The following is a 14,181-nucleotide window of genomic DNA, read 5'->3' on the forward strand; positions in this document are numbered from 1 at the left end:
GGGCGCAACTGGGCAATGCAGGGCTTCTGCATCTCTACGCAACTAGGTTTACAGCACAGGAGGTTAAGGAGGTGAGCCGATGGCAGCTGGGTGCTCCCCAAAAATTAGCCGGGTGGAGCACCCGGTTAAAAGAGGCTGGCCAGAACACAGTACTCTGCTATGACAAGATACAGCAATATAAGGAAGTGTTTGACGCTGAAACTAGGATAATTACCATAAATGTGGGTATCCTGAATAATTTACTGCATTCTACTATAGGATACTTTAAGCCTCTCCTATGTGTCAGCTGGCACAGAGGACATTCTATGATGTGGAAATAGGAGTGTGGCTGATATGGGAAGAGCACAGCATTGGCAGGAGGGGGGATGATCAGACTTCAGAAACACGAATTCTAGTCAAATTCAGGAACCCACAGGGGCTCAGTAAAGCTCAGTTACTGACAACACCAGTGCTATTGAAGTGGCAAAGAAGAAGTACCTTTTATTGGCTCCCTGAACATGATCACTTTCTTTTACTAAGTTTTATTGAGAAAAAAAAACAGCAAATAATAATTGTACATACAATATGATGATCTAAAAAACATGACTGATCTCGTCACAAAGATATAAATCACAACAAAGTTAACCCAAGTGACAATTAACTCAAAACAATGAAAACTACAAATTTTCAACTGTCTATCTTGCCAAGTTCAGGAGGGGCATACTAATACAACAGGGTACCTGCAATTTCAGATCAAGCATTTACATTATCACAACCTGTCAGTAAAGCACAAAGTCCAGACCAATTTTCCCAATTTTTTTTTAAGTATTTGGGCATAGTGTCTTGCATAGTGTGATTAATAAAGTCCATCTACCTCACATCTTCAACTCGGTTTATAACTTGATTAAATGGTACAGTAGCTAGTTTCCAGTTTCTGGCAATTGCCCATAACAGTGCACATATCAACACATAATAAATAAGTCTCCACTTCTTGGGAATACCAATATTGGATGCCAAAAGTAAAACATGTTGTGGCTCTAACACTATCGCACGGGCACATAAATTGTTCATACCATATTTAATCTTTTCCCAATATGCCTGAACTATTGAGCACTCCCAGAATAGATGCCTCAGTGAGCCTTCATCCTGACATCCTCTGAAGCACATTGAAGAGACTGTCGGGAAGATTTTATGGAGGCGTACAGGAGTTTTGTACCATCTTGTAGTTAATTTGAGGGCGGTATCTTTAAGTGCGGGATTCTGGTGAAATTAACCATATTAAGGCCAATATTTTGCCAATAGTGTATAGTAAGATCAAGCTGCAGTTCCCTTTCCCAATCTAACATGTGTTTCATTTTTTCCTCTTGCAATAAGTTAATCATATGTTTATATATGCAGGAGATGATTCAATTACTCCAGGAAGGAGACAAACATAGATTTTAAAAAAATGTACAATTTAACCCGGCAAATAGGGCAGTGTGCTTCAAAAAAAAAAAAAAAAAAAAAAGTGCTTAATCTGTAAGTACCTGAAATGTTCAGAAGATGGGGCGTCATTGTTAAATTGAATCAGTGAGAATGGTATAAAAATTTCTCAGCTAACCAAAAGAGATTTGATAGATTGTAAGAGAATTTTCAATCCACCAATCAAATTGATAGCCATTTTCAAATGCTGGAGGAAAATCCGGGTGACCAATAAATGAAAGATTCGGAGGCTTAGTGGAAGGCAGCGTCATCCTATCCTTATTGATATACCAAGTGGCCAATAAATCTGACACTATGAGGTTAAGCTCTTTCAGTTTCTTGATGTGAGTTTGTGCAAAAGTGAAGATTAAAAGGATTAATTGAGTCCCTTTCAAACTGAACCCAGGGAGCACAAAACTGAGTTAAGCCATGCAATAAGTTGTGCAAATCGAGTTGCAGCATAATAATATGAGAGGTTAGGCATCCCAGCTCCACCGTGCGTACGTTGCCTGTAAAGATATAAACTTTTGAAAAGTGCAGGTTTGTTGTTCCAGACAAACTTATTTAATAATTTTTGCAACTTAGACAATGTCTGTCTGCCCGGGTTCAGTGGAAGAGCTCGCATATGGTAGAGGATTCGAGGTAAGATTACTAATTTAATGGCTGAAAACTTTCCTAACCAGGATATTCTAATTTGGGACCACTCTTTAAGGGTGCGCTCTGTAGATTTAAGCAGGGGTTCATAGTTGGCTTTGACTAAGGTGTCAAATGAGTGGGTTAGTTTAATTCCTAGGTAGGAGAGCTCTGTATTCGTCCATTTAAAGTCAAAATTAGCCCTGTACAACTTAACCACCTGAGGAGGTAGGTTGATAGTTAGTGCTTGGGATTTTGAAGTATTCACGTTAAGGCCTGAAAGATTCCCAAAGTGTTCTAACAATGCTAGCAGAGTGGGCATTGAGGTGAGAGGCTGAGACAAAAACAAAAGTGCTTTGTCAGCGTATAAACTTATATTCTATTCTTTGCTTTCCTTAATATAGCCCTTTATATTTGGATTATGCTGAATTGCCAATGATAAGAGTTCAATAGCTATAGAGAAGAGCAATGGGGAAAGGGGACAACCTTGTCTGGTGCCCCTTGTAATTGGTATTGGGTCTGATAAAATACCAGGTAATCTTATTTTCGCATGAGGTTTGTTGTACAGGGCTAAAATCGCTTTAGTAAATTCACCAGTAATACCCATTTTGAGAAGAACCTTGTGCAAGTAAGGCCATAATACTGAATCAAATGCTTTATGACCTAGCATAAGCAAGCGTTGGTCATGTATCTTGGAATCTTGCAAAATATTACATGCTATCTAGTGTTGTCTTATTTGCCTCTGGGGAATAAAACCAGATTGAGAGGGGGGTATTAAACGGTCAATGACTGAGGATAGACAAGTGGCAAGAATCTTTGAAAATATTTGTGTCATTATTAATCAAAGAAATTGGCCGATAATTTTGCGGCAAAGTGTGATCTAAATTGGGTTTGGGAATTAAAGTAACAAAGGCCCTTGATAGGTCTTGTGAGAATTTTTGGCCTTGTAATGAATCATTATAAAGCGTTTTGAGATGAGGTATAAGAATATGCTTACATTTTTTAAAATATAATCCTGCAAAGCCATCAGGCCCTGGTGCCTTAGAGTTTTTAAGAGAAGATATTGCATTCTCTATATCTTGCGTGGAGATGGGGGAGTTAAGAACAAGTGTTTGTTCACTAGTGAGAGAAGGTATTGGTAAAGATTCCAGCCAAATCGTCCATTCCTGGTGATGGTTGTGTTTGAAGTGGGTTAAAAAGTTTTGCATAAAATTCCTCATATATTTTGAAAACCTTGTGAGGGGCAGACTCAACAGCACCATGTTTATTCTGAAGTCTATACAGATGTGGAGGCTTATAATAGAGTTAGTTTGCTTGCAAATTGCGTACTAGGAGCATTACCATACAATAGGAACTTGGCCCTGGAAAATGTTAGGGTCTTTTCTACTGATTCTGAGAGAAGCCGATTTAGAGTGTTGCGTTTTTCTCTGATTTGGATCAATTGATCAGAATCCAATGTTGTGCTATGTTGTTTATATAGGACAGTGATGGCTAACCTTGGCACTGAAGCTGTGGTGGAACTACAAGTCCCATGAGGCATTGCAATACTCTGACAGCTCTAAGCATACATCAGGGAGTCAGAGGCATGATGGGATATGTAGTTTTGTCACAGCTGGAGTGCCAAGGTTAGCCATCACTGATATAGGATATTTAATTCTGCTGTAAGCCTAAGTATTGTAGCCAGTCTTTCCTTTTTCCGTTTGGATGCCATCTGTATAAGTTTACCTCTTAGTACTGTTTTATGTGCCGCCCACAAGGTTTCGGAAGAAACAGCTCCATTATCATTTAGGAGAATATACTCCTCAAGAGCATTTTATACTTCATGTAAGAGCGCGTCATCTTGCAATAATAAATCATTCAAAACGCCATTGGAATATGGCATCCCCAATGTGCCCATCACCATTTGATGATCTGACCAAACACAAGAATGAATATCTGCAGAGGTTGCGTTAGCCATCAGTATCGGAGAGAGAAATATATAGTCCAACCTCGCATACGTTTTAATGCAGGTTAGAATAAAATGTATAAGATCTGTCTCCGATATTGAAGGCTCTCCACAGATCCGTCACTTGACTTTGCTTTAATGCTTTGCAGAGTTGTTTGGGAAAAGCTCTACTAATTTCTGAGGTCGTACTTCTATCAACCAATGGGTTACTTACACAATTTAGGTCTCCTTTGATGATCAGATGACATGAAGCTAACCTATCCAGTTAAGTGAATGGATTACCAAAAAAATTGTGCCTGTGTTATGTGTGGCGCATAGACATTGCACAAGGTAACCTCATTCCCATTCAGAAGGCCTTCTAAAATTAGAAAAACGACTGTCTGGGTCTTTGTATATCCTCTTAACTTCAAAAAGACAAGCCATTACGAATGAGGATGGCAACTCCCCTAGTTTTATTTGTGTATGTGGTATAATAGCTTTTCCTATACAAATCCCCGTCAGCATACTATGGGTTAACCCCGCCCCTTTGATCCCCTCAGGACATGTAACTATAAAATTAAAGATGGCTGCTTAGATCTGTGCTTTTTTTCACCTGTCCGATTCCCTCAGGACTACACACGATCGGACATGAACTTAGACAGCTGTTATTTTTCTTTTGCTCTTACCAGGCTGTTTTCCTGCAGCCCCCGTTCAGGTTCTCTCCCTCTCCTGAGCGAAGCTCTCGCTGCCTTTAGCCTCTAAAGGAGTGCTGGTGCGAGAGGCCCCCTTCTGCTGGTCTGTGGGGTGCAGTGCAGTAAATATGCACGGATGCTGCAACTAGCCGCGGCAGGCGGCTTACCCAAGGAAAATACTTTTGTTCCTCTGCCTTTCGCCTGCGCTCCACCTGCCTTCCGGGAGGAAAGTGCCGGCTGCTTACCTGGTAGCAGTGTTCCGGCGAGTCCTCCAGGACGGCCCCTCCTGAGATTGTGTAAGTCCCCCCTCCCAAATCGGAAACACCTTAAGAGAATTAAAATAATTAATTGATGCAGTATAAATCCCACCTCCTCACAATCTCCCACAGTTTATGCAAAGAGAAGAATAACGAACCACACTCCCCTTATAAATAAAAGTTAAAAGTCAGGGTTGGGAACTAGGCGGCCGTCCTGGAGGACTCGCCGGAACACTGCTACCAGGTAAGCAGCCGGCACTTCCTCCCTTCGTCCTCCAGGACGGCCCCTCCTGAGATTTAGCGAGAAATTTACCCTAGGGTGGGATGACTGCTTGCAGAACTTTACGACCAAAAGATTGGTCTTGAATGGAGAGGAGTTTAACTCCGTAATGCTTAACGAATGTCGAATGCCTGGACCATGTCGCAGCCCGACAATCTGTTCCAAAGAGACTCCTGACCTTTCTGCCCATGACGTCGATAAAGATCTGGTCGAGTGTGCTGTAATATGAGCAGGTGCTATTACCTGAGCTTCTGAGTAAGCAAGAGTAATAACCTCCTTAATCCATCTAGACACCGTAGCTCTAGAAACCTGAACTCCTGTTCTAGAACCTCCAAACGCTATCAGAAGGTTAGCTGAATTTCTCCAGTCCTTGGTTCTTCCCAATGGGACATGAAGTCTAAGATGCAATATAAGTACCACCTCATTCTACCTATCCTGAGTGCATTGAATATTACCTTGAATCAGTAGGAGATTTAGCAATGGATTTAGGTGGGTATATCCATTTGTTGTGGAGGCTACGTGGAAAACTAATTACCGGTAACCATACTTTTTGGCTTCTGCTTGCCTCCACCATAGGTGACCAATGAGAGTTAGAATAGAACCTCTTCTCAGGATAGGACCACTCCAAGGATTGATTTCTTGGTAGATCCAAAACGATAGAGCTTTATGAATGTGACATAAGAGGCCCATGCGGTAGCTTCACCCTCATATCCAGTGAGCTTAATTTACCTCTTTTTTAATTGAGAAATTAGCACATAAGGAAAAGATAAAGATTCTCTGATCCTTGTGGAAATCAGACCTAAGTTTCGTAGAAATAAGAGCGGTAACCTGAAATCAATTCTATTCTTCAGGACAGACATGGATGGTGGTTAAATGTATAGGGCCTGTATTTCTCCAATACACCTGGCCGCCGCTGTCACCACCAACAAACATCTAAGGACTAAGTCTGTATAGTGATAGCCTTACTAATTCAGACGAATGGCAGCCTCACTTTAGGATGAGCAGACTGTTGGAATGTAAGTATACTTGAATTCTAGTCTCAGGTACTGAAGTCTAGTAAAGACTTGAGATACAGGGTCTCTTTAAGCAGAGTTTCTCGGAGAGAAATGATACAGTCATGTACCAGGAACATGTCCCTCTTGGAAGGCCACATAATGGGTTATCAGGTCTAACTGCCCCCGACAGTTAGACGGACACCATAAACAAAGCCTATATTTACAAAACATTGCATTCTTTGTAACTAGGTTATAAAGCAATGGCTTATTAATGAGGTGGGTCACATGCCCATGCCAACACAAGAATGCTTAATAAAGCCCTTTGAAAGGTGAAGAAGGCTGTCTCCGCTCTATCCCCTGTATGCTGATGAGTTTCTGGTGCCGGAGCAAAAGGTGTGTGGTGCTGTTGCCAATGGCAACCAGCATATAAATTCTTACACAGACCATGCCTTCAGATATCGAGAGGCCACTATAAAATGGCCTGACCATGCTCACAAAGATCATCCAAGATCTGCAAGAACAATGGCACCTTTACCAAAGGTAGGGCTACAGCAGGTGCCAAACCTGTTTTGGTCAGTCTGATGCAAAAAGAATACCTGTCTTCTGATCCTACATCCCTTTTCGAAGTACCCTTCAAGGGGGAAAAAACAAACGTATGCTCCCCCCTGTGCCGCAACAAAAGTGTTCACACTCTCTGGAGAAAAAACAAACAACATTGTTCCAAGCAGAAACCAGGTAGCTGCAAATTGTCAAACATATTTGTTCGGACGCCAGTTCTGAGATGGTTGTTTGCAACTCAACCTACATGCTAGAATAATATCCCTTCCTTTGAGATAAGATGATCTTAAGGAAGCACCTTGTTCACTGCCCAGCAGAATGTCTGAGCATAGGTAGTTTAAGATTATGGGTGGACTATAAGTCCCACTTGTTAGTTTAAATTGAGTCACAAGTGTAATTCCCAGTGTGAAGATTCACGAATCTGTTTTCCAACCGATTCTCTCATTTCTGGAGCGTACTCCAGACTGCCAGTAGATTAAAGAGAATATTTTCTCCAGTGAAGCATACCTGTCATGCATTTAATTGATATTCAGATGCCCTGTACAACTCCAGAGTCTTGCATCTGTCGTAATAACGAATGGATTTTATAATCCATTCAATTGCAGATTTGGTTGAGAATTCCATTTTTAGGGAGAGTCACTGGATCTGACATCCAGATCGATTTCTCTATCCAACCACTGACATAGAATTGCTGTTTTAAATATTTTGTAGACAGTTTGTGCATAAGCAACAACTGGAATACAGGCAAAATGAAAGACATAGCTTGTCTGTGACCACCTTTGCTCTGAAAAACTATCAGAGTGTTTTTGATCCAATCCTTTCTGCAGATCCATCCTAAATACTCTACAGTTGTAAAACAACCTGCATATTATTTTAGGTCTTCCTTCATTTTCACAGCTAGGTAAAGCTAGAAAATATCTTCTGTATACTCAGATTGCTGCTATTAAAATCATGTTCTTTCATAAAGATCCTGGGAACACTTGTAACCCATCAAGGAAGTACTCAGGACTGCAAATGAAAAAGACTTGGGATTGAATCCTGAATTGCTGCCTCAGCATTTATGTTGCGCTTCTGTCCCGACGGACGGAAGGCGTCTGAGCTGCAGCCATTAAGGTACGCTCAGTAGGCAGTAGCAGTTCCAAAGAGCCTCGCCCAAGGACTCCTTACCGAACAGGTGTAGGCTTTCTGAACAGGGAGAGCTAAGGTACTAATCCCAGTCCCCAGTGTCAGAGGTAGAGCCCTTAACCACCACACTAGCCACTGTCCCTTTAAAAAAATTTTTTTTTTTTTTTTAAACAAACTTGCCATCAGAATAACTTATGCATCAACCTTGCATCTATTTATATGCAAAAAAAAAACAGTGTTGCAATTCAAATGTCTATGTGCAGAATCCCTGCACATAAGTAAAAACACATCTGCTAATAGCTTGACTCCTGTGCATATTCCCTGCACAAAATTATCTTCTGAAAGCACACCTGCTACCAGCATCACTATCTGAAAAGAGCACTTGCTATTGCAAACAGAATGTCTGTGTATAATTATTACACACCATTGTTATCTGAAAATTAGCTTTGCAAACTGAAGGTTTCTGCATATTTTTTGCATGTAATTCTGCATTGCATTCAGAACATGTGCCAATCCCTGAACATAACTCCTATCTGAAATGCACCATTGCATTCAGAATATCCATGTGCTAAGCCCTGCACATAATTATCTGATAAGTAGCATTGCATTCAGGATCTGTAAAGCACACCTGCTGGCAGATAAACTAAGCATGCATATAATTGTCTGAAAATGTATGCACACAAATCATTAACAGAAAACCCAAACTTGTTATAACATTTGTGCACAAATCATTACATGAAAGTATAACTGCTTTCAGAATATTATGGCCAACCAAAATATGTATGCATGTATTTGCATAATCCGCAACACAGCCATTCATTGTAATCAGCCATGCTTCAATCAAAATGCACAATCCCTGATTGTGGAAAAATCTACTTTGAGACCCAGATTTAAATGATTCCAACAATCAAGCAATTGATTATGTATATGGCTGCTTCCCTGTGGTATGAACGCTTGAATTTGAGGGAATTGCCAGAACAAAAAGGTGTAGCCTGCATAGGGCAAGAGGGTAAAGCTGCCCTGAAAGCTGAGAAAGTTGTAGCCATTTCCTGTTTCATGGGTTTCATCAGGTCAAATAAAGCTACTGTGGTACTTTCAGGTCTAGGAGCATAAGACTTAGACTTGATATAACAGACCAAACAAAGTCTTAGAGGTTCCTTCAGGCAACTTGCAACCACATTTAGTACATCAGCTAGACTTTGAAGTGCTTTTGAGTTTCTGTAGTACAAAACAACTCAAACACCAAGAGTCTTACTAACATGTACCCATTAACAATAAGACAGGAGTCTGCAATAAACACTGCAATGTGTTTGCTTACCGGTGGATGTGACCTGACTGCTCAGTCTCACCAGTTGCAGCACTCTCCTGAGCTTCTGTGGTGGGCCCACTTGACTGCACCATGACCCCCTCAGAGCTGTAGCGTCTGCGTGTATAGCGTGGCCATGGCGGTTTACAAAACTCGCACTTTCAGCCATCTAACACGATCAGTACGCATGACGTTTTATGCATGACGCAGTACGCACCACGCGCTCACGCGTATCCAATGATGCATACATGCGACCTATCATGCAAACTTACGTCATATTCGGGCATGCGGAAAATCCGGCATCTCTGCTTACCGCCGCCATGCCCGCAGAAAGTATAATGAAGAGAGGGAACCTCTCCAGTCCCCTTCATTCAAAATAGGAAAAAAACAGTTAACCTCCTGCTTAGCTTCCTATTCTAGGCCGCACACCAGTAACAAGCCTAAATTATACTTTACAAAAAAATAAAAAAACAAAGAAAAAACAATAAAAATGGTGCAGCAGGTGCCAACAGGCTCCCCTACTGAAAGGAACAACCTTCCCTGGTGCTTCCGTGGTGAGGTCTGGGAAACAAACAAAAAACTGTGGGAGATTGTGAGGAGGTGGGATTTATACTGCATCAATTAATTATTTTAATTCTCTTAAGGTGTTTCCGATTTGGGAGGGGGGACTTACACAATCTCAGGAGGGGCCGTCCTGGAGGACGAAGGGAGGAAAGGAATCTGCGTGCCACGGTGGCTGGACAGGAAAAACGTCACGCGCATCCCAACGCGGAAGACGTGGGGAATAAAGGCAGACGGCTCAGCGTGCAGAACGCTGATCAACATAATGCGGATTGCGGCAGAAGGAGGTAGGGGGAGCGTATATACCTCCCAGGCTTTTTCTTACATTTATAACCTTACGAACAGCAGCTTAATGAGGATGTTTTTACGCAGGAGGAAACATTGTTGGTCAGCCCGGTGCAGTGAACTTTTCTTTACAGGGTGAGTCACCTTAATCATACATCATATTATTGTCCCCTTAGACCAGGCAGTTCCAACACAAATACCTTCTACCTTGAATCTACTATATATATTTGCAGATACACTAAATGGAGGAAGATAGTGCTCAAGTCTATACAGACCAGCCCCAGCATAATGGGTAAGAGCTATAGAGGATAAGTATGTAGGTAGGGAAAAGAGTGGATTGATACTAATAGGTATCTTTTTGTTTTTGTTTTTTTGCTTTCTATATGTGTACAGCCCTCAAGTAGGGGTTCATCCAAAGAAACTCCACGAGAATCCCGTTCTCAGGAGGCATCTTCTGGATCCAGCCAAAGTGCATCTTCAAAGCAGAAATCAAAACAAAAACATCAGTCCCCCCAAAGAATTAAGAGTTATTGCTGGGCCTGTGGAGAATATCCACTACCTGGAAAACTAGTATGTGCAACGTGTTTTGACACCTTGCCAAAGGAAAAAGTAACCCCCAGCCCAGACTTACCAAAATTAATTGAGATTGTTCAGCAAACTTTACTGGAACAAACAGCTTCTACTTCAACGTCTTATTTTAACGCTGAAGAAGAAGACACCGTTCTCGGTGAAGATCAGGAAGAAGATGAGGAAATGAACTTAGGTTTTGACTTTTCATTAATTAGTCCATTTATAAAATCATTAAGGAAACTATACAGTGGGAAGAGGATATGGAACCACCTACTAAATCTAAACGTTATTTTCCACATCTAAAGAAAGCCAACAGCCAAACATATAACTTTACCGTCGGAAGATGCTACAGCATTTAAAGATGTTATGGAAAGGAAGATGGACGCTGATCTTAAAAAGTCATATACTAATATGGGTGGCGCATGTCGCCCAGCAATCGCATTGACATCTATTTCCAGAGCAATTAGAACGTGGGCGGACAATCTGGAGGGAGCAATCCAGGCGAACCTGGATAAAAAATCTCTTATAGCTGCGTTAGATGATTTTCGTATAGCGTCGGATTTTATCGGCGAGGCCTCTTGATATTTTGCGCTGTACTTCGCGGGCCATGTTAAATTCTGTAACCACCAAGAGAGCCATGTGGTTAAAATCTTGGTCAGCAGATTCAAATTCTAAGGTCACATGGTGTAAAATTCCTTTCGACGGCAAAAACCTTTTCGGCGACAGACTCGATACAGCAATTAAGAGAGTAACGGGAGGAAAATCTGGATTGCTCCCACAGGATCGTCGCCTGAAAAGGCAACGAAGCTCAGGCAATAGAGCAGGGTATCAATCTCGTTCCAGAGACTGGCCCACAAATAGAAATAACCGCAATTTTCGTAGACAATGGCAGAGTGGACAGGCAAACATCGCCAGATATAACAAGCAATGCACCGGTAACCCAACCCCCCAACCAGCAAAGTCTTTCTGAGGGGACGCCCGCCCACACAGACAAAGTAGGGGGTCGCCTAAACAAATACGTCAATGTGTGGGCGGAAGCAATACAGGACCCGTGGGTAATCAATACGATAAGAAGGGGCCATTCGTGGCATTTCAAAGACGGATTTCCTCCAGATTATTTTCAGTCCACCAACATGCCAAAAACTCAGGAACAAAAGGACATTTTAGCCCAGTATTTAGAAGACCTAATATTAAAAGAAGCAATAATCCAGGTTCCCCTGCAGCAGATGTTCAGAGGTTTTTATTCCCCACTTTTCTTCGTCAAGAAGAAGACTGGCGACCTGCGTCCGGTACTAGATTTGAGACAACTAAACTCGCACATCTCCCTGGAATCATTCAAGATGGAGTCTCTGCAGACAATCTTACCGTCAATTCAACCAGAGGATTGGTTGCTGTCCGTGGATCTTGCAGATGCATACTTACACATTCCAGTACAGGAGGAATACCAAAGATACCTCAGATTTGCAATCGGACCTCAACATTACCAATTCAAAGTACTCCCGTTCGGCATCTCCACTGCTCCCAGAACATTTACCAAAGTATTAGTAACAATAATAGCACTTTTAAGACAGAAAGGTTTAAGAATTCACGCATATTTAGACGACATTCTTTTGATTGCTGCTTCTCAACAGATCGCTATAGAACACAGAAGTATCCTTCTAGACGAACTGGGGAGGTGTGGATGGCTAGTGAATTGGAAAAAGAGCAAGTTAGTGCCAACACAGAACTTAATATTTTTGGGGGCCGAGATAAACACATTGCAAAATTCAGTCAAACTTCCCTTGGAGAAGATGCGCAACATCATAACAATGATTAATCTAGCACAGCAAACACAGTCAATACAGGCGAGAGAATGCATGAGAATTCTGGGCACGATGACATCAACCATCCCTATGATCAGATGGGCGAGATGGAACATGAGAACTCTCCAGACAAATTTTCTGGACCAGTGGGACGGCAAGAGTTTACAACAGCAGATAAGAATACAACCAAAGACAAGGGCGCAATTAGCCTGGTGGAAGAACCCATCCAACCTATTGAACGGTCACAATATCCAGGCACCAACACCATTAGTAATAGTGACGGATGCGAGTCAGACGGGCTGGGGGGCACATCTCAATCATCACCTGGCACAAGGAGAATGGAGATACCACACAGAGAACATTTCAGCCAACATACTGGAACTGAGAGCAGCTTTCAAGGCGCTCCTACACTTTGCAAGCATGATCACCAACCAATCGGTCCTAATAAAGATGGACAATACCTCAGCTGTAGCTTATATACAGAATCAGGGGGGGGACCCACAGCCGTACCTTAATGAAGGAGGTAACACCTATTATGACTTGGGCACAAACCAATGTATCGCAGATCCAAGCAATCCACATTCCAGGAACCCAGAATTTAGTAGCGGACAGTCTGAGTCGTTCGCACTACGACAACAACGAGTGGTCACTAAACAACCAGGTATTCAACATAATCTGCAGGACTTGGGGCCAACCTCAGATAGACTTGATGGCTACACCCAACAACTCGAAATGCAGGAAGTTTTTCTCCCGGTACAAGTTCAAACAAGCAGTAGGCTGGGATGCCTTAACAATAGAGTGGAACTTTACCCTAGCATATGTATTTCCTCCAATACCAATGATTTACCATGTCCTGAAGAAGATTCAGCAACAGGCAGCTACAGTATTGACAGTAATTCCAAACTGGCCACGCAGACCCTGGTACCCATTACTGCGGGAACTAGCGATAGCAGAACCACTACCACTGCCATGCCCACAGAACCTGCTCTCTCAGGGACATCTAATTCATCCCAACCCAGAGATTTTAGCTTTGACGGCATGGAAGCTGAAAGGCAAAAACTTGCACTTTTAGGATGTTCACAAGAAGTAATAGAAACTCTGTTACAAGCAAGGAGAAACTCTACAAACTCAACATATCATCGAATTTGGGCAAAGTTTACGGAAATGGCTATGGCAAACCAGGCTGACCCGTACAGGCCAAAAGTAACAGACATACTGCAATTCCTGCAACAAGGCTTACAACTAGGTCTTGGAATCAATACGTTAAAAGTCCATATCTCGGCAGTTTCAGCCTTAACCGACCAACGATGGTCACTACATCCATTGATCATACAATTTGTGAAGGCTGCCACTAAGCTAAGACCAGCAAAGAGAAATCTCTACCCACAGTGGGACCTACCTCTCGTCCTACAGGGTATGACAGGTCCACCATTTGAACCATTACAGGAATGCACATTATATAACTTGACCATCAAAACAATTTTTCTAATTGCAATCACATCAGCCCGACGAACATCGGAAATCCAGGCATTGGCCTGCACCAGTCCATATTTGCAATTTTTCCAGGACAGGGTCACCCTCAGACCAGTCCAGGAGTTTATTCCAAAAGTCGCAACATCCTACCATTTTAACCAAGAATGGAACCTACCCAGTTATATACAAGAATCTAATCAATATCCTAAATCTTTGGATATTCCCCTAATATTGTCCGCATATCTCGAACTCACTAAACCATTACGAAAGACGGACAGAC

General features: G+C 42.0%; 1 protein-coding gene across 1 annotated transcript in view; it reads right to left on the reverse strand.

The window, feature by feature from the left end:
- PPP1R7 (protein phosphatase 1 regulatory subunit 7) overlaps positions 1-14,181 on the reverse strand; it is a 44,974-nt gene that overhangs the window by 9,613 nt on the left and 21,180 nt on the right. The window lies entirely within an intron of this gene.

This window comes from Hyperolius riggenbachi, chromosome 4, assembly GCF_040937935.1.
Source record: "Hyperolius riggenbachi isolate aHypRig1 chromosome 4, aHypRig1.pri, whole genome shotgun sequence".
Lineage (NCBI taxonomy): Eukaryota > Metazoa > Chordata > Amphibia > Anura > Hyperoliidae > Hyperolius > Hyperolius riggenbachi.